Source organism: Oxyura jamaicensis, chromosome 1 (assembly GCF_011077185.1).
Source record: "Oxyura jamaicensis isolate SHBP4307 breed ruddy duck chromosome 1, BPBGC_Ojam_1.0, whole genome shotgun sequence".
Lineage (NCBI taxonomy): Eukaryota > Metazoa > Chordata > Aves > Anseriformes > Anatidae > Oxyura > Oxyura jamaicensis.
In genome coordinates, this window is record NC_048893.1 from 93,424,679 (window position 1) to 93,450,813 (window position 26,135).

General features: G+C 38.1%; 1 long non-coding RNA gene across 2 annotated transcripts in view; it reads right to left on the bottom strand.

Moving 5' to 3' along the window:
- Window positions 1-21,848, bottom strand: part of LOC118160666 — a 62,194-nt gene extending 40,346 nt beyond the window's left edge. For both annotated transcript variants that reach the window (XR_004747619.1, XR_004747618.1), the window contains exons 1-2: window positions 21,501-21,848; window positions 4,993-5,115 (exon numbers count right to left, since the gene is read on the bottom strand). This is a non-coding gene — a long non-coding RNA (uncharacterized LOC118160666). The remainder of the gene's footprint in view (window positions 1-4,992; window positions 5,116-21,500) is intronic.
- Between the last annotated feature and the right edge of the window lie 4,287 nt (window positions 21,849-26,135).

Sequence of the window (26,135 nt, forward strand, 5' to 3'; positions counted from 1 at the left end):
GGGAAAGATCTAGCCAGGATTCATCCAATGTTGTGCAAATGCAAGGTTCCTGAAATCTGAAGGGAAGTAAGATTGACTCTCTTCTTATTCTGTCTTATTAAGACAGCTATTTTAAAACTATTTTTGTTGGTCTTTTCTCATTGAGATCCAGAAAGAATCCTGCACTATCTTTCTCTCACCTCCCTCTCAGATGCCCTCCAGTACAGAACAGTAAGTTCTTCTCCAATGTATATATATTGCTTAGCTCTCTATATACATATGTATATATTTGAGTTCTGGATAGGGCTACATAAAAATATGATATCAAGACAAGTATTTGATTCATTTTTCTAGAATTTGCTTGAAGTATTTAATGCTCTCTGGCGTCTGTATTGGTATCAAAATGCTGAAAGGGAGACCTTTATCAGAAAACTTCTGCAGGCTCAAAGCAACACCCTAATTGATATAATCCAAAATCTCATTGCAAGTAAAATATTTCACTGTATAATATTAAGTTTTATTCCTGCTATCAAGAGAAAACTTATTACTAAGGAAACCAACACCATCAAGTATTATGTTGATCATCTTATCTGACAGTTGTTGTAAGCATGTTGATTCTTCATCTCAGATTTCCTCAAAATGAAAAGAGTGTTATGTGCTCACTGGATTTTGTATGCCCAACCAGTGATAAGTACTCTATTAATAGAATTAAAAGTACTAAGTCTGTTGGGAATCTTGTTAATAGAAGCTGGAATTCTCAAATCACATTACATTTAAGTTATTTGTACCACAATGTGCCATTGTACCTAAAAGCAGGAGGGAAAGCTTTTTTTCCTGCTTTTCAGGTGTGAAATACCAATGCTTCTAATGTACTTCTACTCTGGTATCAGTAAGAGACAAGACTGAAAATTAGTCACCTTTTGTGCAAACCAGAATAAGCCGAAGGTATACGATTTTGCTGTGGTACAGTAGAATTTTCTGCTTTCAAGGTTTGGCTTAAGAACTGTTGGTTGAAGGAAATTGAGACAAATGGGTTGCTCTGCCAATGCCATTAAGATAAAAGAAGGCTTGTATTAAACAGGAGTGTTCCACTTAAATCAGGCATCCAGCTAAAGTGGGTCATCTTAACCTACCCATCTCACATAAAGGCCACCCTTATCCTTTCCTAGGAAGCCTGGCTGATTTGAGCTGTAGCAATTTCTGTACTACAAATGCTCTGAGTTGATTTGGGCCAGCTGCACTGTAATCAAGGCCAATAGGCATTAACTACTTCACTGCTGCTTCACTGATGTCTTACACTGTGCACGATTTGTCTCAAGTACACCACCTCTTGTGACAAGATACAGTAGACCTGAAGTGCTACTGTTCCAGTGGAAATTAGCATAATTTGCCATTACACAAAAACAGCAGTAAAAGCCATCAAAAGTAAGGGCTAATAAGCAGAAGAAAAAAAAAGCAACTGCATGTATTATTTTTCCCCTTTGAACAGAAAGTATTGTTTGCAGCTGTTTTAAAGTGCTATGTTACATACTGAGACATATCAAGATAAGCCTTTTAATTTAGGAAACATAAGTGATGATACACAGGGTCACAGTGAGCAGCAGCAATTCAGTTCAGTGGGGTTTCTCACATGATTAGGAACTAATCAGCAGGCTCAGCTCTGATCCCTATTTCAAGTTTCAGCCAAAGGAATCAAGAGGTCAGGAGATTGCTTTGGCATGACATACTTGCGTAGCTAGATGCTGCTCAGCATGACAGGTCACCTGCTGCGAGGATTACGCGTCCCCAGTGCAATGAGGCACAGAAAGAGAAAAGGAGAAAACAAGAATGTTTCTTCAGCAAACCTATCAGGGGCAGGACGGGAAACAAGACTGCTCACTTAGCTTGATAATGTGTTATTAAAATGACACAGAGATTAAGTTTTTATGAAGGTCTATATGTGTTCAATCAAAATACATCTTCAATGTGCAGTGTCGGCTCGTGCTTTCCCACACCTCAACAAGCCCTATTAATGTTGCCATCCCTGTGTATCATAACATCCCCAAAACATATCTGGAACATGAAGAAAGAGCCTCACATGTATATGCATCAGAAAACAGAGCATTCCAAATATTTTCGCATTCTGAAAAAAAAAAAAATAAGTTTTCTTCTAAATTTTATCAGTGGTAAAGGAAGCAGGATGCATGAAGACTGCCTAAGGATTTTAAAACTTTTAAGGAAAAGCTGAAAAGATATCAGCCAAAGGATTACAATGCATTAATCTCACAGAATTTTGTTCTTCTCAGGTATGTGTGTTTTGCAGTTAGGTATCACAGATTGCCTATTAATAGATGTACAGTAAAGCCAGAGAACACAGTAGAAGATTTTTCAAGATATGTGGTTATCCTTAACTACATGTCAGAGAGAAAAATCAATTCCCTTTTTGTATTAACCTTCCTTTCCTAAGCTTCCTTATTGCTTTCTTTCCTACATAGTTAAAAAAAAGACTGAAGGAGTAACTATTTTATTACCTTCAGTTATTTTATAATACACATCCAGTTCTTGCTAATAAGCCTGTGAAAAAATATCATGATGGACAGAAACAAAAAATTCATGCTAAAGCACTGCAATTTTCTCTCTTGGAATTAAAACCCACAAGCACATGAGGTCAATGGTCACTGGAGCTTGAGCAAGCCTGCAGAAATGCCTCTTGGCTGACATGAGAAACAAGGGAGGGACATGCGGTAAGTGCCATATCAATGTGTATACCCACTGCCATTTCTGAGTTGGGATTGTTCTCTGGACTTCAACTCCTTTAACACACTGCAGGTAGTTCTGAGAGCAGTTGTTGAACTCAAGTTTCTGTGCCCTAAACAGATCTTGTCAGACAAAGCAATGTCTGCTGGCTCCCATACACATTGTCGTTTGTTACAGAGCATCCACTGAGGTCTGTTATGTTTTCAGCAGCATATTTTAACATTTTCAGGTTAGTGATAACCTTATTAAGTTTTACTAGCCAGCAGATTCAAAGTCTAAGCCTTTTTCAACAACTGGCACAAGATACCAGCACATTTATTTAAAGATATATATTGCACGTATTAAAAAGAGAAGTAGAAAAGATAAAAATACTCTGTCCTTCCTCTAGAGCAGATTGGTTGCAACAAGAATTTGAAATCTTGTTAAGAGGAATTTATGTATGCACAAAATACTCCTGTTATGTGCAGTTTAATTAATCACCTGCATAAAACTCAAGGCCATCTGTTCAATACACAGGGAATGATAAGATGAGATAGCAGAGGACTATTACTGCGATAGCACTTAAGCGTACTTACTGTGGCTGGCCATTGAAACACGAAGACACTTAATACTGCTTGGCAGAACATTGAGGAGAATATCCCCATACCTAACAGGAAGCTTCACAGAGAATATGCACATTTCTAGCGAAGCAAAATCCTAAAGCAATAGTAGGCTCTTATGCAACTATAACCAAACTGTAGATCTATTTGACACACTGATAAAACTTTGAGTCCTAAATTCAGCTGTGACAGTGGTCAGCTAGCCACTGAACCCATTAGTTCGTTCTGAGACTGTGCAATGGGTAGGTTCTGCCAGCAACTCTCACTCTAAGCCTTCATTTTCTTCCAGTTTGACAAATTCCTTAGAGGCAAGCACAAAAGTGCAAAAATCTGTCACAGTAAATACAAAGTACAAAACGATACGAGATCAGAGTCCTCACTCTCACTTGAAGTAGTAGATTACATGCATTTCATACAGTGGTAATATTTGGATAATACAGCTGCAGCCACTGCTGAATGCTACTGGTCCCAGCAGCATGCACAGGCTTATTATCTTAGGTCTGTTTTTTTTTTTTGTTGTTGGTTGGTTGGTTTTTGAGCAACAGAGCAATGCAAAACAGGAAGCAATTGAGAATCCATGCTTATTTTACCTTCTTCCAAACTAGTTAATTCATACCCTGAATAAAGCTTATCATAATAAATTATTCATCCACCAAGAATATGTTTAGAGACTTCTTACCTAATACACAGTTTCTTAAGAACAGTATTCAGCCAAACTGCTATTCTCATTACATAATTCGATATTTCAAAGCACATATTTTTTTTTTTTTAATCTTCCACAAAAAAAGACTGCTCTAACTGCCTTTGCTGGCAAAATTGTTACTCAGTGTAAATATTAACGTAATTGACATGTTGAATTGATACTTGAAACAGCTCACAGCTGGTAGCTTGCCTAATGATTTTATTATTGTTATTATTTTGCATATCACAAAATGCCTTCTCAGAAATATTTTCTTTGAATGTACACTTTTGTTGTCAAAAAACTAACTGGAGGGGTTTGTTGTTGTTGTTTGTTTGCTTTTAATTTTTCCATGATAATTAAAAACATTGTTTTACATGTCTACAGCAGATTACACAGACACATGTCAGACTGTAATGCTGCTGAGCACTTAAAAGCTACGATTCCCCTATCATTAGTACTGGGTCTGCACACCACAGATACCAGCAGTAAAAAAAATTACCCATCTCAGTCATGGCAAGCAACATGATGGATTTTCTACCAAAATAACCACTGCACATGATATGCAATCAGCCAACTTACTGCTGGTAGTGGGAAGTCAGATATCACCTGATGCATTTTTAGAAGAACACCAAACTGACAGGCTCAGTGCAGATCAACACTTTTCTGCAGCGTGGGTGCAGTTATCTGTCACTTGGTATCAGGAGCTAGGCCTAATGCCAAATTCCCTATATCATTGAGCCACAGCCTAGCTTTATTTGACAAAGTCCTCCAACACCATAAATCTCACCTACTTCAGTTTTGAGGTAATGCCACAGCTGCATGGAGTTTACTTTTATCCCTTCCTATTTTACTGTTTTGTTTGTGCTTTGTTGTTTGTTTCCTTGGTTTTTTTTTTTTGTTTTGTTTTTTTTTGTTTTTTTTTTCCCAAGTCCTTCCTTATATCTGACCTTTATTCCTTTCTCTTTTCTAAATAAATGGATCAAACTTGAAACTTACCAAACAAGCTTGCCAGTTTTCTTTTTCCTTATGACATTTCCATCTTGCAGCAAATTCATCCCAGTTTGCAGTAGTCCAAATTCTTTATTCATCTTTATTTTGTAAGATATTAATACCTTTTACCTGAAAACAAAATAGGATGAAAGTATGAAAATGGGGCAGTAATCTTCTATCTTGTGTGTTAGAAATAGCAATCAGAACTGGGATTTCTGTTATCCCTTCCCAGTACTTTTAGGTTTCTTTTTTTTGCCTAAGCAACAGCTCAGGAAGAACAGACTATACTGGATAAACTGGGTAAATGACTTCTGCAGTCTTACAGTTCTTCCGTCAACCTACTTAGCCCAGATGCCTTCTAGGAACACATTTTCTAATCTGTACCATTAATAATATTTTAGATTATTGAAAGTGGGAGAACAAAAAAGTTATAGTACATTTATTGTTCCAATTTTCTTCATTTTCTTTTGGCCAAACAGATCCAAAACTAAGCTACTAGTGTTCAAGACCTTTCCTACTTTCAGAAATAAAAAAAAAAGGGGGGGGGGAGGGGAGGGGGGTTGCCAATGCTACAGTGAAATGTTATTTAAATATATATACATATATTACAATGAAATTTGAAGAAAATCAAACATTCTAAATATTACATTTCAAGCAAGGATTTTTCCACAAGACATTTGCCATTTCACAAATAAAACAATATCTCTAAAAGCATGCAAACTAAATCTGGTGGGTGAGTCACAAAAAGCTTGTAAAAGTGTGTTTTTAGTGACTTATATTTAGGACCAAATTAAACCTGACAGTTTCTTTTAAATCAAATTACTAAGTTAGAGGTCATAGTATAAGTTGTGCTTCATCAAAAAATAGCCTTTTTTTCCCCCCAGAAATGTTCAAAATTAGGGAAAAAAGATTTTACTCTGCAGCTGAATGAAAGCTATCAAAATATTTCCTCTACTTCTATCACTCCAATGTCACATGGAGTAGAGCACTTGACTGAGTTTCTGTATCCCATGCTCATGTCCAAATAACTCTAAATGTGTAGATAACATTTTTTTTTTTATTATTTTTTTTTAATAAAACAGGTAGGAAAGTCCAAGTTGATGCAATGTAAAAATACAGCTACATGTATACTTACATGCTGCTTTCTAGGAATTAAAAAGTCTTTTCACATTGGGCCAGATACTATGCATTTGTGAGCAAAGCTGTGTTCTAGACACTCAGGGCAGGACGAAGTGATCTGAGGGCACGAGGGCAGTCCAAAGGCAACCAGATTATCTCTTACTTTGTGCCCAGACACCTCCATGGCCTCACAAAAGCCAGCTGAAGTGTTGTTTCTGGTCTGCCAAAACGATTCCTTGACACATGTTGGGGCTGCAATGAAAGAGCAGCCTTGGAGCTGGGCAGGTCATGATCCACTGAATCACAAGGGCATTGCTTCACAGAGAGCCCTTCTGCCTATTTGGTTTTTCCTTGTAGCATGAGGGAAACCTCGTGCTACACATGCCAGCTGTAAGGCTCTTTCTCATGGTTGTGCTACCTGTCCTAATTTATGGTTTTGTTGTTGTTGTGTTGCTTTTTTGTATGTACTGGGGGGGGGGGGAAGGAAAAAAGGAAGGAAGAAAGACATACTCAGGAAAAAAAGAGGAGCAAAAAGTCCTACTAGATCCATACTACTCTAGAAAGAAGGACAAAGCAAATTATTGACATCATAGCAGGAAGACTTCTCACAGCCTTTTCCTAAGTAAACACCTGCATAAACTCATTGCTTAAAGCAAAATCAATGAGTTGTGCCTTATCTCTCAACACAGTTATCAATTAATGAGTTCTCTGTACTTAAAGCTTCATTATTAGAGTGATATTCTTCATTGTATTAACTTCTTTCCTAATAATTAAATGTTTGCGTGTGTCCCCAAGGCTATTAAAAAGATATGAGGACATTCACAGTCCTCTTTACCTCAGAAGAGATAAGAGATTTTCAAGGAAGTTTCTTTAAGTTCACAGTTTCACTGCTCATAGCCTTTCAATTGAAAAATAAAATAAAATAAAATAGAATTATTATAGCTAAATGGGCATTCCAGTCCTGGAAGTTTCACGATTTATAAAAAATACAAAATGGGAGAGAACAAGGTCCCTAAAATGTCATGATTACAGAAATACTGAATAAGAGAACTTTTTTGCCCTGATGACAGGAAGACTAAATCAATGGTAAAACATTGTAATGGGATGGAGAGTTCTTGACCTCAGTGGTGGATCACGAACAAGAACAGAGTAACTCTCACGGGGAGCTCCTTTAAGCAAGATCTGTATCAATACCTGATGCAGATGGATAATATTGATATTGCACTAGAAAGTCTGCCTATGAAAATGTCAAGATGCCTAATTTCAGCTTTGCGGTATGAAATGGGATTTTAATTCTTCTGACTTTGGCATAACATTATCCTGCACTTGTTTATTGTCAGTCTGTTAGCAGTCTGTTTCCAAGACACTGCTGGAAGCTAGGACGCAGTAGGGGAGACCATCGACCATCCAGGATTATTGTTATGGTTGGGCTGGGGATTTTGTCTTCCCTTTGTACATGTTTAATACATTACAGACTCCATTAGCTCCAGAAGATATATTAGTTGCCATCAGTCAATATTAGTGTTTTTGTTATCGGTCTGCCCATCAGAGCTGCAGAGCCCTGGGGACAAGGTCTCCCCTCCCAGTGCTTGGTTTTAAAAGAATCCTGGGATAGGTCACTTCTCTCACCAAGTAGACCTTCTGCTATTTAGTTTCGGTAAAAGCAGTGCAAGTATCTTGGCAGTCCAGTGACAATACAGTAGCTGACAAGCTGAAGATAGCTTTTGGGAATGGGATTTGGACTTACTCCTCTGTAAGACTGATTAATATGGGAAGTGAAGGAGAAAATGAATCCATTTTCAACAACTTCCGTAGTTCTAACTCACCTGTCTGAAACTGGAAACTGCAATGTGTATTTTTGGCAGTAGAAATCTCCTTTTGTTATAAATTGAGGGGAAGGTGGACAGCTCTGGAACTGTGATCAATGACTTAACTAATCTTTACTGTCCTACAAATCCCAAGGGATGTGTGACATTGGAAACAGATCTTACTGGCTACCTCTAGGAGACAAATCCTATTTAGCTTAGAAAACACCCAGGCAGCACAACAGGCCAGAGGACGGTTCACAAGCTGTAGTGATGAGTGAGTGGTTCCATTCAGTTGTCTCATTACCCTTAACTGGTTCTGATGGTATCTGTGACTTTCCTGTTTCCTTTCCCTGTCATGTTAGTCATTTGGGGGCATATTATCTTCTCAGTCATTTCTAAGAAACCATAGCCTACCTCCTTGAAATTAGCATCGAAGCCAACCCCCCAAAATGTGTACGTATTTTGAAAATACATCACTCTCAGTTTCGTCCCTAAAATTCTCTTAGCCAACATGTATTTACACTATATATTCTTACATTCTAGAGTCTTTTCCATAACAACATGAGTTATTTAGGACTCGTAGTACAGTATATATGTGTTAAATCAAATATAATTTGAATCAAAATAGGAAAGTAGACACAAACCTTTTATTAACAGTCTAACCATTGGGATTATGACGTTCTCTCTCTCAACATCATCTATACCTAAAGGTCAACCTTCCAGTATAGAATGACCTTGTGGGATCTTATTTCACCTTCTCACTTCTTCCTCCCAAATATTCTTATCAAAACATTTATCTGATTATTCCTCCTTTCATCTACTTTAAGTGGATCATATAAATAACACACAAAACTTTTTTTTTCCTCCAAAATTATGAAACAACAAAAGTATGCTATTTGAAAGCAAATATATTCCCTGATTAAAAGCAAAGCAACTCTATCTGCTCCATCTATGTGCAGTTACAGCATTCAGATAGAATATATGTAAAAAACCTGTCAACACTCAGAAAGAGTGGGAGGCATACGGTTTTATCACACAATTTCACTAAATTTCAAAACTAACCATACACAACTGAGTCTAATGCTGATAGTAAAGACAACATTATACTTGTATTGGGTATTCTTCTTTAGTATAGAAGCACCCACAACAGGAAGCACAGCTGAACAACAGGAAATAAATTAAGATGAGTAGGCGATAAAGGTGCCGTATCTCACAGAAATATCAGATGCCCCACAGGGCCAGAATATCAGACTTGATTAAAGCTGTGCACGCTTGTCATTAAGCTACTTCTGCAGCCATCACTTTTGAACTACATAGACCAGAGTCTACTCTTCTACTGCATCAATTCTATCTTAAAGAATGTGTCCTTATAAACCCAGGAGGGGTCACACAGAACTCCTAAGGCCAACCAATCCAGGAGGACAACAAATACTAGCTGGCAGTGGAAGGTACTTAAGCTGCTAAACACTGGTGATTTGGTAATTAAACTAAAAGGTGAAATTAAGCAGCAAGAATTCCCACACTGAGATACTCTCTTTCATTTGGACTTAAAATGCCTTTGAAATAAGATTATCACCAGGTTACCACAGTCTTTAAATTTCCATTTCTTCTGAAAGAAAAGCCAATTGAGAATCAAACAGTAGTCTACTTGGTAGCCCTTGAGCCAAGTATGTTTCTATACTTAATGCTGAAAAAAATATGTCTTGTTCCATGTACATAACACTATATTTGTCTGAATGTGTGTGAATGACAGAGATGCTATAACTCCACCTTTTGTCACATGATAAAAACACAAACAATGAGACATTTGCCCTGCTGTTATTTGTTTTACATTACACACACAAGGTTTCTACTGAAAAAATGTGAGGGAACCAAAGGGGATGATGCAACAGTAACCAATGCTTGGGATATTACAACAGAAATGAGTAGTTCTTGAGTATGAAAACTCTCTCCTGTGTTTAGCTGCTGGTTGAATAGCTCCACAAACCCTGGTATTCTCTACATTTTTTCATGATTCTTTAAGATGTTGATTGTTTCAATTAATATTAACTTCTTGATCTCAAGTCATCCTTACAAAAAATAGGATTATAGCATCAGGTACTCTGATTTTCAGTAGTTCTCACTGCCTAAAGCCCTCTCTTCACTTATTTGTATAAATAGTTACAGATCATTACATTTTCACAGTATTTTCACAGTATAGTTTAATTAAGAACATCCTTCATTCTGTAATTCTTGTGATTGGAGGTATCTTAAAATAGACTAACTGGCACATTAAACTACACTAACCTCCTTCACAGCAAGAAAGAAACCAGGCTGTACATCACCAGCCTTCAAGGACAAATCTTCAAGGCTTCTCTCTGTCCTGTTTTGAGCTCTCAACTTATCATTCATAATGAACTTTTTTTGCCATCAGGCACAACTGTCAACAGGTGACAAATCATTGTATCGAGTGGCAATTTTTCACTTTTTGTTGCTCCACTTCCCTTTCTGACATCCTCTTATAGGTTATATATTTGCTCTAGAAACAAACACATTATGCATTACCAGCCTTTCATTTCCCAAACTCACTCTCCAAATCACAAAATAAGGAAAAGCAAAAATCCAAAGTTTAACTACCTTTTAACCACAGATAAGTAGTGTCTTCCAGATCAGGGAAATATAGTGGGCATATATTGTGCAGGCAGAAGAGTAGCTTATTCAAGAGCTCAAAAAAAGTGCACACATTTTGAAAGGCAAGGGTTATTTTCTTCAGGAGAAATAAACCTCAAGAAATAAATTAACCTCAAGAAATAAACCTCAAGAAATAAACCTCTGTGAGTTAGGATAGGAGAAGGGGAAAGACGGTATATTCATTACAGAAAAACCACTGAGATTGTCTTCCAGAATGATCACAGATGATATCCCAGAAAATAATGCATGCTATTTCCTTAAAGTTGTGTTATTTCACTGTTTTTGAAACAATGCTATCAGTCTTAGCATGGTCGTTGCATCCCTGGATGAATAAATCGTCTGGATTCTCTGGTAAGCCTTAGGCCTGCTGGTGCAGCTGCAGGAATGAAGTGCACAGGATGTGAACCACTGATCCTGGGGCTGACTCCACAAAGCCTGAATGTTTTAAAAAGGAAGGCTGAGCACAGTTGCTCAATATCAGTATGTTAACCTCAAAAAATTCAAAAGGTAACCATGTCCAGGCTACATATCCAGCAAGTCCTTAGTACAAAGCGACAAGGTGCACATGTGCAGTGATAGCAGTTGGTTCCTGATGCTTTTGTTGGCTTTACTAGACCATAAAAAATATGCAATTGCTTACCTACAACTGGGTCTTCAAACACAGACAACAAAAGTATACAGTCTTCTTTTACTAAAATTCTTACGCACATTTCCTGCTTTCCCCACCAGCCCTCTCTTTTGATGCTTCCCAGGACCCCTCCAAGACAGTACTCTCCAGTCCCTTTGAATTCTTGTATGCTAGGACCTGCTATACTCCCCGTCTTCCCCATGTTATACTGGGGAAATTCCCCACAGCACTGAACTGTACTAATACCAACTGGCCTCCACCCAACCACTAACTATTATGAAACGTCATACCTTCTAACCCTCTACTTTTGTTGAGCTAGTAATCTGTCAACAGTTTCAGCCTGTATCAGAAACAGGAGTGGCAGACAGATGGACAAAGACAGCACATTCATACACCACTAATCTCCTTAGAAACCAAGGTAAAAATATTTTTCTTAAATCTAGAATGAAATTCCTATTTAGGAGCAAATGGAAGTGCTGTAATAATTCTCAATCAATTCCTCCAATCACTTCATCCTACATGCTTTAATTTTCCTTAGTAATTTTTGTGGTTACTTAATACATGCAGAAAGTCTTTCAAATTCTCTTGGTTATTTTATTCTTAGACACCTACTTCGCAAACCTGTACAAAAGTTTTTGCTGCTATAGTGACCTGCAGACTGACAACACTTAGAAGGATCATTTAAAGACTACATTTTACCTAACTCCTCCACATGAATTAGAAGGTTTAGAGGGGTAAGCATAACGCAATAGGATGCTCTCCCATCTACCCAAGCTGAGCAGTGTCTGGGACAGACTTGTCATTTCCATCCCTTTAGAAATACAAGGGTAGCTTCAAACGCCTTCCCAGAGAAGTAGAGACAGCATAGCAATGCCACAAAACCTGAGAGCTGCACATTTAGCAGTTCTATCAACCATTCCTCTGCTCATATCTAGCTGAGCAGTGGGAAAACAGCAAGCATATAGCTAAAACCTGCACTTTGTTCCCCAGAAATGAACAAAGAAAGGCATACAAGCATCTGCTGAGTGCATAGCCTGTAATACCTTCCCTTTCCATTAAATCCTCATTATCAAAACACAGCAATCTACCTGATCCATCCACTTCCCTCACAATTTCTGCAACTTCCTCTGGTCATACTACCAACATAATTTAAGGAAGCAAAACTAAACAGCATCCAACATCATTGTGAGAGAGAGAGGACAAGAAAGGCTGTTAGCCTGGCATGTGAATAAAGACCACATGTAGAACTACCTGCATCTCCTGATGCAAAACAACCTGTCTGCGTGGACAGTTGCAGTTGCACAAGTCTTAGACCACCATGAACAAACCAGTCCTGTGGTGCTACTTCCTTATGCTTAGTTTTCATGTATTGATACTTTAAGGAGGACTTTTTTTTTTTTTAAATCAATAAAAATAGGTAAGCAATACTACATCTTTCAACACGCTGGGCCCTTATAATTGCTGAAAAGACTAAAAGGCCAAGAGTTTCAGTGGAATGAAATAATAACTTTTCCAAACCAAAAGATTTGCTGCTACTTTGCAATGGAGAGGAGTAAGAGAGGGATGGTGGAGTGAATCAGAAGATAATTCCATATATAAATTGCTAACTTATTCACATTCAATTTGCAGCCATTAAGGCAATCCTTCCTCCCCAGTTACTCAAGAGATTACCCTAATGCTTCCACTGGGATTCTCAAGAATGAATCCCTGCAGTTTCACAGGACTGCTATGCTTCGACTGTTTTGTCTGCTCCCTCTTCTGCGCACAAATGTAAATGCTTGTTACAGCTAAAGGGGTTGCACAGAAGCTGCCAAAGGAGAGAAATATTGCAGAACACTGGTCACATAAAGTTAACTGTTTACTCTATGTTATGCAAAGTTTCATAATTTACAATTACTTTGTTGCTCAGAATTGTGAATTTCAGTAACACTTAAGAAATATCAGCTGTGAGCACATGAAGCCAAGGTGCATATTTATTACTGAAAAAGGTGAGAATTAAAAATGCAACTGGTTAGCAGGCCCAGCCACTGGTTTTCCAGTGATACCACTGACACAGAAGCGGAGTCCATGGACTTCCTCAAAGCCAGCTGCAGCCACGAGTGACGTGGTGACAGAACTGTCACACACTCTGTGTGACCTCAGTCATTCTTCCGCATCCCCAACATCACATCAGCCTTCATCAATGAATAACTAGGAACTGCCGTACAGTTGTTGAGGGAAACATCACAGTGTTTGCAATGGTTTTGCTGTTATATTTCTGAATCCAGAGGTTCCTGACACAAAGTTTAACATTAGTTGAACAGAGGAAATGGCACAATGACTGCCCTGCGTAGAGGGGCTGGCTCACACTTTGGTTCTTCAGATTCTCACACACAGACGTACCTTACAGTTCTAACAGATAACTCCCTGATTATTACAAAAGCAATGGAAACACTATTATTATTACTATTTTGAAAAAAAAAAAAAAAAAAAAAAAAAAAGTCCAGATTAATCAAATAAGGTGGTAGTAGAAGTATGCTTACTCATAAGGATGCTTTTCAAAGACAGGCTGAAGTACAAGCTGAGAGTTATGGCACATTCCTCTAGCCAGTGAAAAATGAAATTTGAGACTAATAAAAGAAAAACAAATTACTCATTTATCCCAACTCAAACTCAAAGCTTTTATTTTTCAGGAAAGACAAAGAGTGTACATGGTTCACAAATGAGTTATATGTCCATACCGAAGTCTTTTTTCTTTATGGAAAGCACATTATCAGAAAAAAAATAGAAGTATAAAGCAGGACTTATTAGTGAAAAATCATCATTGGTCATTATATGTTGTATTCATTTGGAAAGTGCCTTGGGCTTGCTGAATTATATTATAAGGCTAACAAGGGGTGAAATATGTGAAAAACACAGGTGATTTTTATCCTTAAAAGCTGAAAAAAATGTTTTCTTTTTTTTTTTTCCACAGCCCAGAAAACCAAATGTGCCATTAATATGGACTGAGTAGTTAGAATGGATGGTAGGCATTACCACATATAAAAGAGCAGTGCACGCTTTACAAAAAAATGGGTGAATAAAAGTTTTCCTCCTCCCTTGGCTTGACAGAATCAGAGCCATTCATTTTTTAGAGTACGTTGTAAAACATTACGAATACAGCTTTTGCCCTTTCTTTTCCTCACATAAACACACACACACACGGAGGTCAAAAAGTTGAGGTGGCTTGAGGGGCAGTCAGTTCGGAGATATTAGCTAGGGACATAACTATCAGTTATGGACACTAATCAAAAATAATTCACAGGCACATAGTTCAAAAAAAAAAAACAAACAAAACTTTAAAAGTCACAGAATACTCTTTGATAGATCAGTAATACTGATGTAAATATATTACAGAGTAATTACTGATATAACACTGATGTAAATAATACTTGGGCAGGAATTTTATTTTCTGAGTTCCCGATTGACATTTAGATCATATGGAGGGGTTTTGTTTATTTTTACTATTGTTCTTCATGCATCAGGAGTGATATGAGAAATGCATCTTAGAAGACATGAATTGAATACTTGTGCTTGTTTGGCAGGAGTAGCTGATTACCAGATATTGAGCCTTTCACTTTTTGGTCACTGGTAAAATTAAGCTCAGACAAAAGTGAAGCAAGTCCCTGCCACCTTTCAGTTTTTCAGTGATCTTTGTGAAGCAAAGTTGTGCCTTCAATTGAGTTTATAATAACCAAACCTCCATGCTTCAAAGGAAAACATAGAAAAATAAACAAACAAAAAAAAAAAGACATTATTATTGCCAGCTTTAAGAGAGTCTAGAGAAATTCATGACCCTGCACATCAGATCTGTGCTGCATTTCCAGGGTTGCCTCTCTCTATACTTTCTCAGCTCTATGGATACAGAAACTGCACGTGGCTACAGCTTAATCCACATGACAGCCTACAGTTTAAAATAAAAGAAGAATGTTTCTAAGCTTAACGGTAATGCACTTCAGTCATTTATCAGTAAAACCTAGTATTGTCTGTGTAAAAAAAAAGGGGGGGGGGGGGGGGGAAGGGGCATGACTTTCACCATCAATACAGTCTGAGGGGATTACAGAGAGCCACAGATGTCTTCTTTAGAAATAAATGCAAAAATAGAAGTGCCTGAACAGAAAGACCTCCCACCAGCAATGTGTACAAAAAGGACTCCACACCATCTCTTCAAAGCGTATAAACCCAGACATTGCAGGCAGAGAGTTATGGCGACGTTGGTAGCATGAGCACAGGCAGTGTGCTCGGCATTGGCTGCCACCAGGACAGACACAATCCCTTTCCCTGGTGTCCAGCACGAGCAGCGCAACGCTGGGCACCTGGCTGGTTACAATCTGGTAGCATTTACAATCCCCAGCAAGATCAAAAGGAGCTCCTTGGATCAGCAGGAGCTTCTGTAATCAATCAATCAATCTTTTCTTTCTAGCTCAATTGTGAATTTCACAGATACTGCAAAGCCCCTCTGAGTTTGCGTAAGTAGCTCGAGAGTTTCTCTTTTTTTTTTTTTTGTTTGTTATTGCACCTACTTTTTGATAGAGTCTAAGTAGTTTATATGCTCTCTTGAGAGCGACATTGAGAAACCTGCAATGCAATTAAACATTAAATCTCATCCATAACACAAAGCATATGGATCATGCTTTAATTTCAGCAAGCTCTAAATAAGTCTTTGCTTCTGCGCTCATTTAAACCAGAAAGCAGACCAAACACACTTCCCCAGCAGCACCCTGCATTGAACAAGAAATCTGCACCATCCGGTTGCTTATGCTGGCACCTGCTACTTATTTAGCTGCCACTACTCAGAAACTCAAGCTCCTAGAAAGCTTTGTGCACAAAATGCTTGGCATCGATGATTTTTGCCTCAGTTTAGACTTTACCCTCATATCCTCAAGCTCCACCATATAGTGACGTTCATACTCCTCCACTTCAAAAATACCTTGACTTCAAATTTTCAACATGGAGGAATTCCCTAAAGGAACAATAAGGTTGTAGAAATTCTTTCCCGTTTGGGAAAAATGAAATACACATTTATCTTCAAGGCATAAAAAAAAGTATTTTTTACTCTGATCAAATGCATTTCAATTATATTAAAATGTTTTAGCATACTACATTTTGTGTGTATATATATTTCAAAGTAATTTTATAATATATTATTTATGCAAGGAGATAAAATTATTCTGCTGGATGCCTGAAATATTTTGTAGTAGAATAAATGCCATCTCTGCCTCTGCTCAATCTGCTCACCTTTTTTTTTTTTTTTTTTTTTTTTCTTCCCTTCAGCACCTGTCAGACTGCAATTGTTTTGAAGCAGTCGTTTTGGGAAAAGTATTTTCCAAAGGTTTGAAGAGATTCAGCTGTGATCCCATTTCATATTAACTGTGGCTGATGTAAGGTATTTCTGAAGTTTCACAACATGTGAGGTGCCACGACATTTATTTGGGCATGCTAGTAGCATAAAGTGCTGCACTGGGGAAACAAATTTTGAAGTGATCCTAAACAAATTATTTAACTTGTTCCTGCAGAATGAAAGATAATGTTTACAATGCTAAAAGCTAATATACTCTACTTTTGAAAAAAAAATAAAAATACAAGCCTTCATCAATTAAGACAGTTGCACACAGACACATGGAACAAGAATGACGAAATGTATGGTCAATCAACGGTATTTTTAGATTCCACTTCATTGCTTCACTTTTGACTGAGCTTAATTTTTACCAGTGACCACCAAGATCCGGGGAACTGAATATTGAACAAAAACGATTACACTGATGTGAACACCTTCATTCCTGTTTTGTTAGTGGCAAACTGTTTTCATTTTTTTTTTAATCAACTCAACATTTTTATCAGCCTTTTTATCAGCACAGAGTCTAGCCTGGGCAAGTAGGTGCTTTACAGATTGCTCTTTTGTAGATGTGCAGGAATGCAATTTTGCAGATGTACTTTTATTAATTTCTATTATTAGCATTTTTCAGTTTCTGAAGACAGTGTGGAAGGAAAGCTGTCGAAGAGATAAGTTATTAGTGCTCCAGCAGTATAAACATCATTTTAGAGAAGAAAAAATAAAAATTAAAAACTCCAAACATTTTGTTGCTGATAGGGGACCAAATTATGCTTCTGGCTACACCACTGTAAACTTCAGAAGAAACTAGGTTAGAGGTAGTTTAGACATAGTTTAAGCAGGTGTCTGCCTCCATGAGTAAGGCTAAGCATGCCAATACAGAGATTCAAGTAATATTCTTTTATTATTATTTTTCTGATCTTTCATACTGGAAAAATATACTCACAAGATGCAGATCGAAACATTATATATATAGCCACTACTGTGAAAAGTAGTTTTATTTTGATATTACATTAACATTTTAATTTTCCAGTAAATTCTCTTTTGTGGATAGCAGTGCAATTATCCACATTACAAAGATGTCTTTTATAATTCTCTCTTATTTTTCCAAATGAAAATATGTAATAAATTTTGCATCAAGTGTGTAAAATAAATTTTGTCAAAGATTTTCAGCACAAGCAGGCAAATTTAACTTCAATACTAACTTCTGACTTCGGAAAAGGATTTCAACCTCAGCCTTAAGCATGGTTTAGCTTCATATAATATGCTACTTTCTATTACATAAGATGTCTTTAAAAAGTGAGCCCTTAGTCCTGAACAAAGCATAGGAGTATTTTAAGACTCTGGAGAGCCACAGCTGATCTGTGGGCAAACTGTGAGCAAGAGCTGTGATTCAGCTAAGGATCACAGTTCTTATCTGAAGGACTTCCCGAGGCAGTCAGCCCTGGAGGGTGAAATCCAGGAGTAAGCTCTTCTGGATGAAGCTGCAGAGCAACTAGCGGCTCAAGTATGGTCTCAGCCCCAGCAAATATCTTTCCTGCCCCTATGGAAGAAAGGAAGAAACTCTCCTAAAGACAAGTGGAAGACAGGAAAGATAATAATAGTATTCTCACTTCTCACCAGAAAATAAAGAGATCATTTCTTCAATATGAGCAGTTGTGTTAGTCATGGCAGTGTATCCATTTGTCCAAGCACATCACTTTAACCAGTCAAACAAGCTCATTAAGTAAGTAAGACCCTGATCTGTTCTGGAGATACTGAAATTTCATTTTCCACTCAGAAAATCATCATTTTGTCATTGCTCAACTAGGAACCAATCCTTCTCCTCTTCTCTTAGCCAGGGACAGGAGGAAGACTGGAGGCCAGGATCCTCCCTCCCCTTTACCTGCTCTCTGATCTCCAGTCAGTTACTTCACACCTTCCAGCTTCACTTTCAAAGACAAAATGTTCAACCCACTCATCTCTGCCCCTTGAGGTCAACCAGATCAAGGATCCAGCTCACCACACATGGCTGTCTCACCAGATCTACAGGAACACTAAGTGAAGGGTAAGGGAAACGCAATTTCCACCATGGAGGGTGAAGGCAGTCTCACCACTGCCAGGGGACAAGTCCCAAGGTATGTGTAACACAGTTTCTGTGGGCTTAGCTGTAGGGACAGGGACTTGAGGTTAAGCTTCTGGGGAATTCTGTGTACGGACCCCGGGCACATCACCCCCACTGGGGGTTTGGCTGTGGCATTCGGGGAGCTCTGTGGCTCCCTGATACACTTATGTGCTTGCACAAAGTGCAGCCGCAAATGTGGCCAAAACCTGTCATCACTTTCATATTTAAATAACATTTCCACAAGACATTCATATTTGAGGGGACTACAGGGAACTCAGAAAATTCAAAGGATTTTAGGCTCTCTCAACCTAATCAGTGTTCAGCTATCAGTTCACAACACTTTCAAAGCATTTATTGCCAGCAGACATTACAAAAGACAATGGAATTGATAACTTACTGATTGCATTACTTTACTTCATCTTCACTCACAAATTGTTTATTTTCATCTGATTTTCTTTATAGTGATCTAAATTCCTTCCTATTCTCTCTGAAAGTAATTTCAGTAAAGCACTGGTTCTCCAGTCACTGCTTCTACACCACCACTTCTCCTTTTTGTGGCTGAATGATCACTGACCTTTTGAATGCAGCCATCAGCTCGTCAACTGAAGCACAGAAACAACACATATTTTTTCTACCAGAGCATGGTAGTGCATATCATGTAGCTGTGAAGCTTCTTTGTAAATGCCTGTGAGTCTGCTGCACACAGCTTGTACTTGAATGCCAAGTATCCACAACTGCAATGACATTTTGGATAGAAAACATCGATGTTAGCAGACTCAGCAGGGCTCTGATCTGGATCACATGTGCAGCGTCATCCTACTTGCAGCTATTTTGGCTATGGCCATCCGCTGTCCATAGCATGCAAACATGGTGAATTCTGCCCCTCTGAGGAAACATCTGTCCCAGAAATGAACATCATACATTGAACCAGCTTGTGAATCTGAAGAAGGCACAGCAGGCACCTGGTCTACACAGAATACTGTCTCATCTTTGAGTGCTGGTATAAAGACAAGGGCTACAATCAATGCTTTTTTTTTTTTTCTTTTTTGGAACAATTTGTCCAATTTCCAAGATGCTACTTGGTTGCAAAAATTAGTGCACGCAGTGTGCAGAAGGGTGTCATCAAGCAAATGGTAAGACTCTATTAAAACTAAAGATGTAGATATCTACCAGTCGCACCTCATAACAAGAGCTATTTCATACCAATAATCCTCCCAATTTAAAGATGGGAGGAGAAGGAAAGGAGAAGGAAAAGGATGGTGAAAGAAGTTCATATCCAGAAAAATGCATTAATGTGAACACACACTAATAAACAAGCAGAAATAGTTGTGAATCTAAACTAATTAATAAAATTTGGTAGCCTCTAATGTCAAGGCTTACAGACTTGCCCAGGGCAAATAACAACAAGCTTTGACAGTATGATTTCAGAGTGTATCTTAAATTGAACAGGAAGAGAAGTCCTTACTTCTGGTAAGGATTCTGGTTGCTAGGATTATGTAGCACTTGTGTAGCCTCTTCTCACTACGGTACAAAGGAACCAGCTCGGGAGCACAAGCAAGGGAACATATCCCCATTTAGCTGTCCAGTAATCCTCCCAATTTAAACAGCAGGATACTAGTCACAAGACCACAGTTGATTTTACTGAGCTGCTCACAACAATTATAGCACCAAGAAATTTTAGGAATTGTTTAAATCAAGGACAATGAATTGGCTCAGTGAGCATCCATATAGAACCTCCCACCCAGAAGGGCCACACTGAAGAAAGTACTGCATTTATTCTAGGAGAAACCAAGACGAGCAGAATACTAAAGCATGTATTCACTAAAGCATGCAGAAACAGGGCAGTAAGGAACCATTCTACTTAGCTGAGCATTACAGGGGAACAGTTTCTAGGAGAAAACAAAGTTGTAATGACAGCACAGTTTGTGCATAAGGGATTCTGTAATCTTTTTAGTGGATGAATAATAGTTGTTTCAACTTACTCAGAACCCAGGGACTGAAACAGACAGCAGACTACTGACTGTATTAGATACTAAAAACTTCATTTCTTGCTCTGGATAGCTATTTAGCACTATGACAGAATAAGAAATAGGGAAGAAGTAAGAGAGAGGTTCACTGAAATGGACCAAATTGGAGCACACATCACTAATCCCAAGTAATGAATGATATGGGCTCACTCTGCAAGGCTCCATTTGTTTAAAGAGATTCATCATAACCTGGTGGCTGAGAAAGTTCTCTGCAAGCAGGAGGAGGGCATAAATACCTAAGCAGGTCTTAAAAATTCATAAATAAATTCAAGAAAATCAATGATCTTTCTTCTCCCTACCAAAAACAAACAAGCACAACAATAACAAAGACGTAAGAAGACACCAGCAATAAGATAAAGGATTAGATAGTCATAAAATCTTTCTACATTATTTCTGCTCCTTCCCCCACAAAACCTTGACACATCCATCTTTCCTCATCCCTCTCCTTTGGCATAAAAGTTGTGATTGTGATCATCTACCCACATAGTTGGCAGGAGTGTTTGGGGAAAAGAAAGTGAGGAAACCTGACTTTAGCATATGTACAATGCCATAGAGTTTTTTTTAGAAGTAAGGTTCTGCACATGGAAGGAGGGAGCAGAAGCTTAGCTGAGACACCAAAGGAAACTAAACATTTTGCGGATTTGAATTCAAAACAAAGCAAAAAATAAAAAATAATAAAAAAAATCCTCAGAAAGAAGAAAAACTTGCAATGGAATATCAGAGAATCAAAAAATAAAGTAAGCATATTTAAAGAACGTAGCAGCAGAAGACAAAACCAGGTCATCTTCAGAACCATGTGAGGTCTTACCCAGCATCCTCTGTGCATGTTAGCCCATGGAAACCCACCAGCCTTCCAGATCCCTCAGAGGCAGAGTGTGTCCTTGGTGAGTGATGGTAATATCCCCAGGCATCCCAGTTCACCCCCCCCCCCCCCCCCATACATGCACACAGTTGCAATGTAACACCAGCCTCATCTTGCAAAATAGCTGTGCTGAAGATGTAAGAGTCTTTTTGCAGGGCAGAGGCACACAGCTGGGCTCCAGGGGATGTTCCGAGGATGCTCCATTACATGCACTGTAATGCTGTACCCATTACAATCATTTTCTTCTTCACATTCCTGAAGAAATAATTAGATGAACTATGAAAAATCACATATCTGACTAAGTGCATCTAGTGCCTCCTCCAGATAAGCTTAAAATAAAATCAGAAGTGCAGTTTGTATAGAGAGAATTCCAGTCCCTTCAGAAGAGGGACTACAGAGACTCAGTTCCCAGGGACTGAGAGGATAAGGCTAGCTCTGCTTATCCAGAAACCAGGCAGGGCCTCCCCTTCCTTAAGACTGCTGCTCTCCCATCTACATCCCTTAGGTGCCTACTCTGCTTTCATGACCACAATGATCCTGTTTGTCTCAGCCCTGCAAGTGGCTTGGGCAACTCTGTGCTGACAGCAGTTGGAGGGTCAATCCCAAAGAGGAGACCTCTTCCTTTGCCCAGATTTCCAAGACTTGCCATATTTCAGTTCAGAAAAAGGAGCCAAGGAGAATCTTTTTTCTCCTCTGATCCTTTGACCTGACACGAATCACCCCTCTAACCTTTGATAAACACGGCAGCAGCAACTTGACTGGCTCTTTTTCAGCCTAGCTGAGAGCTATTATGGAACCAGCCACTTGCTTCACTTCCTCTGATGAAGCTGTCACATTTTTGCAAAAGAAAGTAAACATTAACCAGCTTTCCAGCAGAGCAGGAAGTCAACTCTGAAGTTAATTATTATTATAATTATTATCTCTCCAAAATGATCAAATAGATTAACAGGTAAGGGATAACTTGCTGCTAACACATATCTTGGAACCATCCCTACCTTAAAGCCAGGTTAAGGTAAAACATCAATGCAGCTATTAACAACATCCAAAAGAGAGAACTCAAATTACAAGTATTATATTATTATTATTTCTGAGACTCTCTCTCTCTCTCTATCCAGCTCATTTGCTGATATATTTTCCTGACTTACATTTCCAGAGGGATTCTGTCTTCCTCTACAGTCTGTGGCTCAGGTTGTATCACCAGGAGCAGCCCATTGCTGGGAGACACTTTAGCTTTTATAACTGAACTCCTTCTGGGAGTCCTCCAGGTAATGTAGATAGAATTAATCTCCCCTTCCTGCTTTCCCTGCAAGAGTAACTTGCTTCTAATTTGTTAATGAGACATGCCTAGCACAACTCCAACTAAAGGACTGTGGAAATGAAAACATCACTTTGCCAGATAAGATACCATTTTCAATACATAATTTGCTAATTAACAAGGTAAAACTCCTTTGCCACCCATCTTAAGATTCCGGCGGATCAGTACACAACATGCAGGACAATGAGCTGGAATAGCTAATCCCCATATACTTATTGTTGGTTGGTTGTTTTTCTCCTAGGGATACCATTAAAGCCAACAAAACCAACTTTCGAGCTATCTTGTCAAAAGTAAAAATTAAAAAGGCTCTTCAGAGCTGGACATCTGCCTTAGGGAACATAGTACACAATCTCAGTCCAACAAGGCATCTATGATTTTCTTGATATCTAATTCCTTTAAATAAGAACAGGCATGTAAAGCTTCCTTATAAAATTGGTTAAACTGGACAGTTCCAAAGACTTTCTGCAAATCTATTTATTTAAGAAAGGGAAAAGGAAAAAGCGTGTATTAACCCTCCAAACCTACTAAGGAAACAGAGCTAACCTTCTTAAATATTTAATGGCAATGACACTGACTCTCAAAACATATTCAATACAGCAGCTTAATTTCCTGAATCTAGCTATTATCATACCACACAAATTTACTCCAGTTTTAAGAAAATGCATTTTTTCCCTCTCTTTATTAATAGCATTACTATAAATTAAAAACGATGTTGTGGTCAGAGGTTAAAAATATTAGGTACTGATTTTGAAGCAGGAAGCAAGATTATTATTTTGAGCCAACTAGGCTTTTTATGACTTAGCAAGTTAATTAAAAAGCAAACAATAAGAACCCTTCTGCGTTTTCTTTTCACCCTTTGGTTTATTAATACCTACTAAGCTTTTGAGGCCAGAAAACATATCTTATTAATTCTCCATGGAAAACTTGATATGACAGGCATTCCATCCTGTACACAATACCTCAATTCTGTACACAATACCTCATACTGCTTCAATAGTGACAAATCTGGTAGCAATAGGAAAAATAGCCTAAAAAGCTGTATGCAGGACAGAACCAGGAAAATTCAGAAAAGTAAATAAGAGGATCATTTAAAAGTACACTGTTCAGTACATTTATTACTGATAGTTATGAAAGTTACTAATTTTAAATAGAAAAATAATATTAAAAAACCACGATGACTGATCATTTAATTACTGTTTGCAGCAGATAGTTGCAAACAGCCCTTCTTTTTTAAAGGCATGGAAGAATATCAACCACACGGTTTTGACTTCAGATGCATCATAGGCAAGGGAGTTATAAGGGAGTCTGGTTGACACATCTAGCCAGGACAATTTAACATGCAGAAGCACTGTTCTTGGCTAGAACAAAGTACAGATGGGCCTGGAAGTGGGAGATGTTTACTTGGAAATAGTATGTAAAGGGTATGCAAAATGATGTGGTGTGTCTGTTAGAATAATGAACCATGACTCTGAAAAGTGTAAACAGTGCTGGAAGGCATCTACTTACAGATCAGATCCTGGCACTGTAAGGCACTATTTGGCTAAAGGAAATAAACTTAATAAAAGAGCTACACAGAGGGGAAAAACAAAACAAAACAAAACAAAAGTAAAAAAAATGATTTCAGAAGCATACTATTTTCTTTCCTCTATTGTAGCTACATGTACATGTATCTACAGTCCTCACGCTTAGGTGGAAGTGTCCCCTTACTAGTTATGTCAGCATCAGACTTTTAAATTCTGTTTAAGAATTTCACACTGTTGGGAAGTTAAGCGACTATGAACTGAGAAGCAATAAAAGAACATCTCTCATGCCAAAGACACTAGGTAAATAATAGAGATGATAGGATCTATTCTGTGAAACATTGTGGTAAGAGTGTAATCTTTGCGCTCACATGGGATATGGATCAGAAAAATAAACCTAAATATTTTCTCATTGTGCTGTTCAGATCAGCTGCAATACAATTGCAAAAATAAATAAATAAATAAATAATGAAATGACTGTTGCAAACACTGCTGGAAAAAAAAAATTGCAAAGAGGGAATCTCAACTTTAAACTATTCCTTGACCATTCAACAGCTGGCATTTCCAAGAAAATCCTATATACTTCCTAGTTATACCTTCACAGCTGTTGTGTTCAGGCCAAATTAATTTCTTCTGTCTTGTAGAGTCATCTTTAAAAGAAGAAAAGATACAGTGACATTTAATTGCTAGACTATCTTGAACTTACTACTAAGCAGCACTAACAGCTTCACAATAAAAGGAAAAAACCTCCATTTCCTAGAAGGCTTATAAAAATGCATACATTCACCAGCTGTGCAGTGCTGACATTGAATTATCAGCTCTGCACCACTTGTTTTACTGTAAAACAATAGAAGACTCTTCTAAATGTACTTTATCAGATAGTTGAATAGCAAAATTTTGTCTTAAGACAGCAGACAAAGTCTGTACTAACTGGACATGATTGGTGCAGTTCACATCATGAGAAATTAGATTCTTGGCAGTTTTTCCATCTGTCATCCAGAACACTGAAAAAAAAGTAGTATAACCATAGAAACCATAACCAGAAAATCAAAGTATTATTTCTAATATCATAATCAATTTGGTACTCAGTGTACTCATGACAAATATTCATAAAGAAAAATCCTGACCTTCTCTGTAGCCTGCTCACATCCCTCCCTTTCCAGAACAGCGGGCACCACAGAAATGACTTTTGAAGAGGTGTAATTTAAAAAGGCCTGAGAGAACTCACAAAGGAGCCGACAGCTGCTTCTTTTCCACCTGCAGGCACAAGGGAAGCACTCCTGGAAGGGGGCTGAGAGCGTTTCTGTACATTATGGGTTTCTCTCAAGCATAGTTAGCAGTGGAAACTCTTCTCACTGGGTCATTATTCTTCCAGAATTGAAACAAAACATATCTGCTGTTCCCATTGCATCAGGGAGGCAACAACTCTACCTTGCTGTCACTTTCCATTCTTGCTGGGTCCTTCTGCTTAAAAATGGCTTCTCCTCACCCTCTTGACAGACCAGCATAGCTTCAACTCCAACAAACAGCAGAGGAAATAAAATGAGACATTTTTCTAACGTACAAGAATTCAGCCATCTTCAGAATGGTAAAAACAGGACAAAGTGGTTTCTCAAAAAAGCGTATTCACCAGAACTACAACTAGGGTGGGGGGAATACACCACCACCACCACAAACAAACAAACAAACAACAACAAAAAAAAACACCACCAACATATAAAGCAAAACATAAAGGGAATACATACT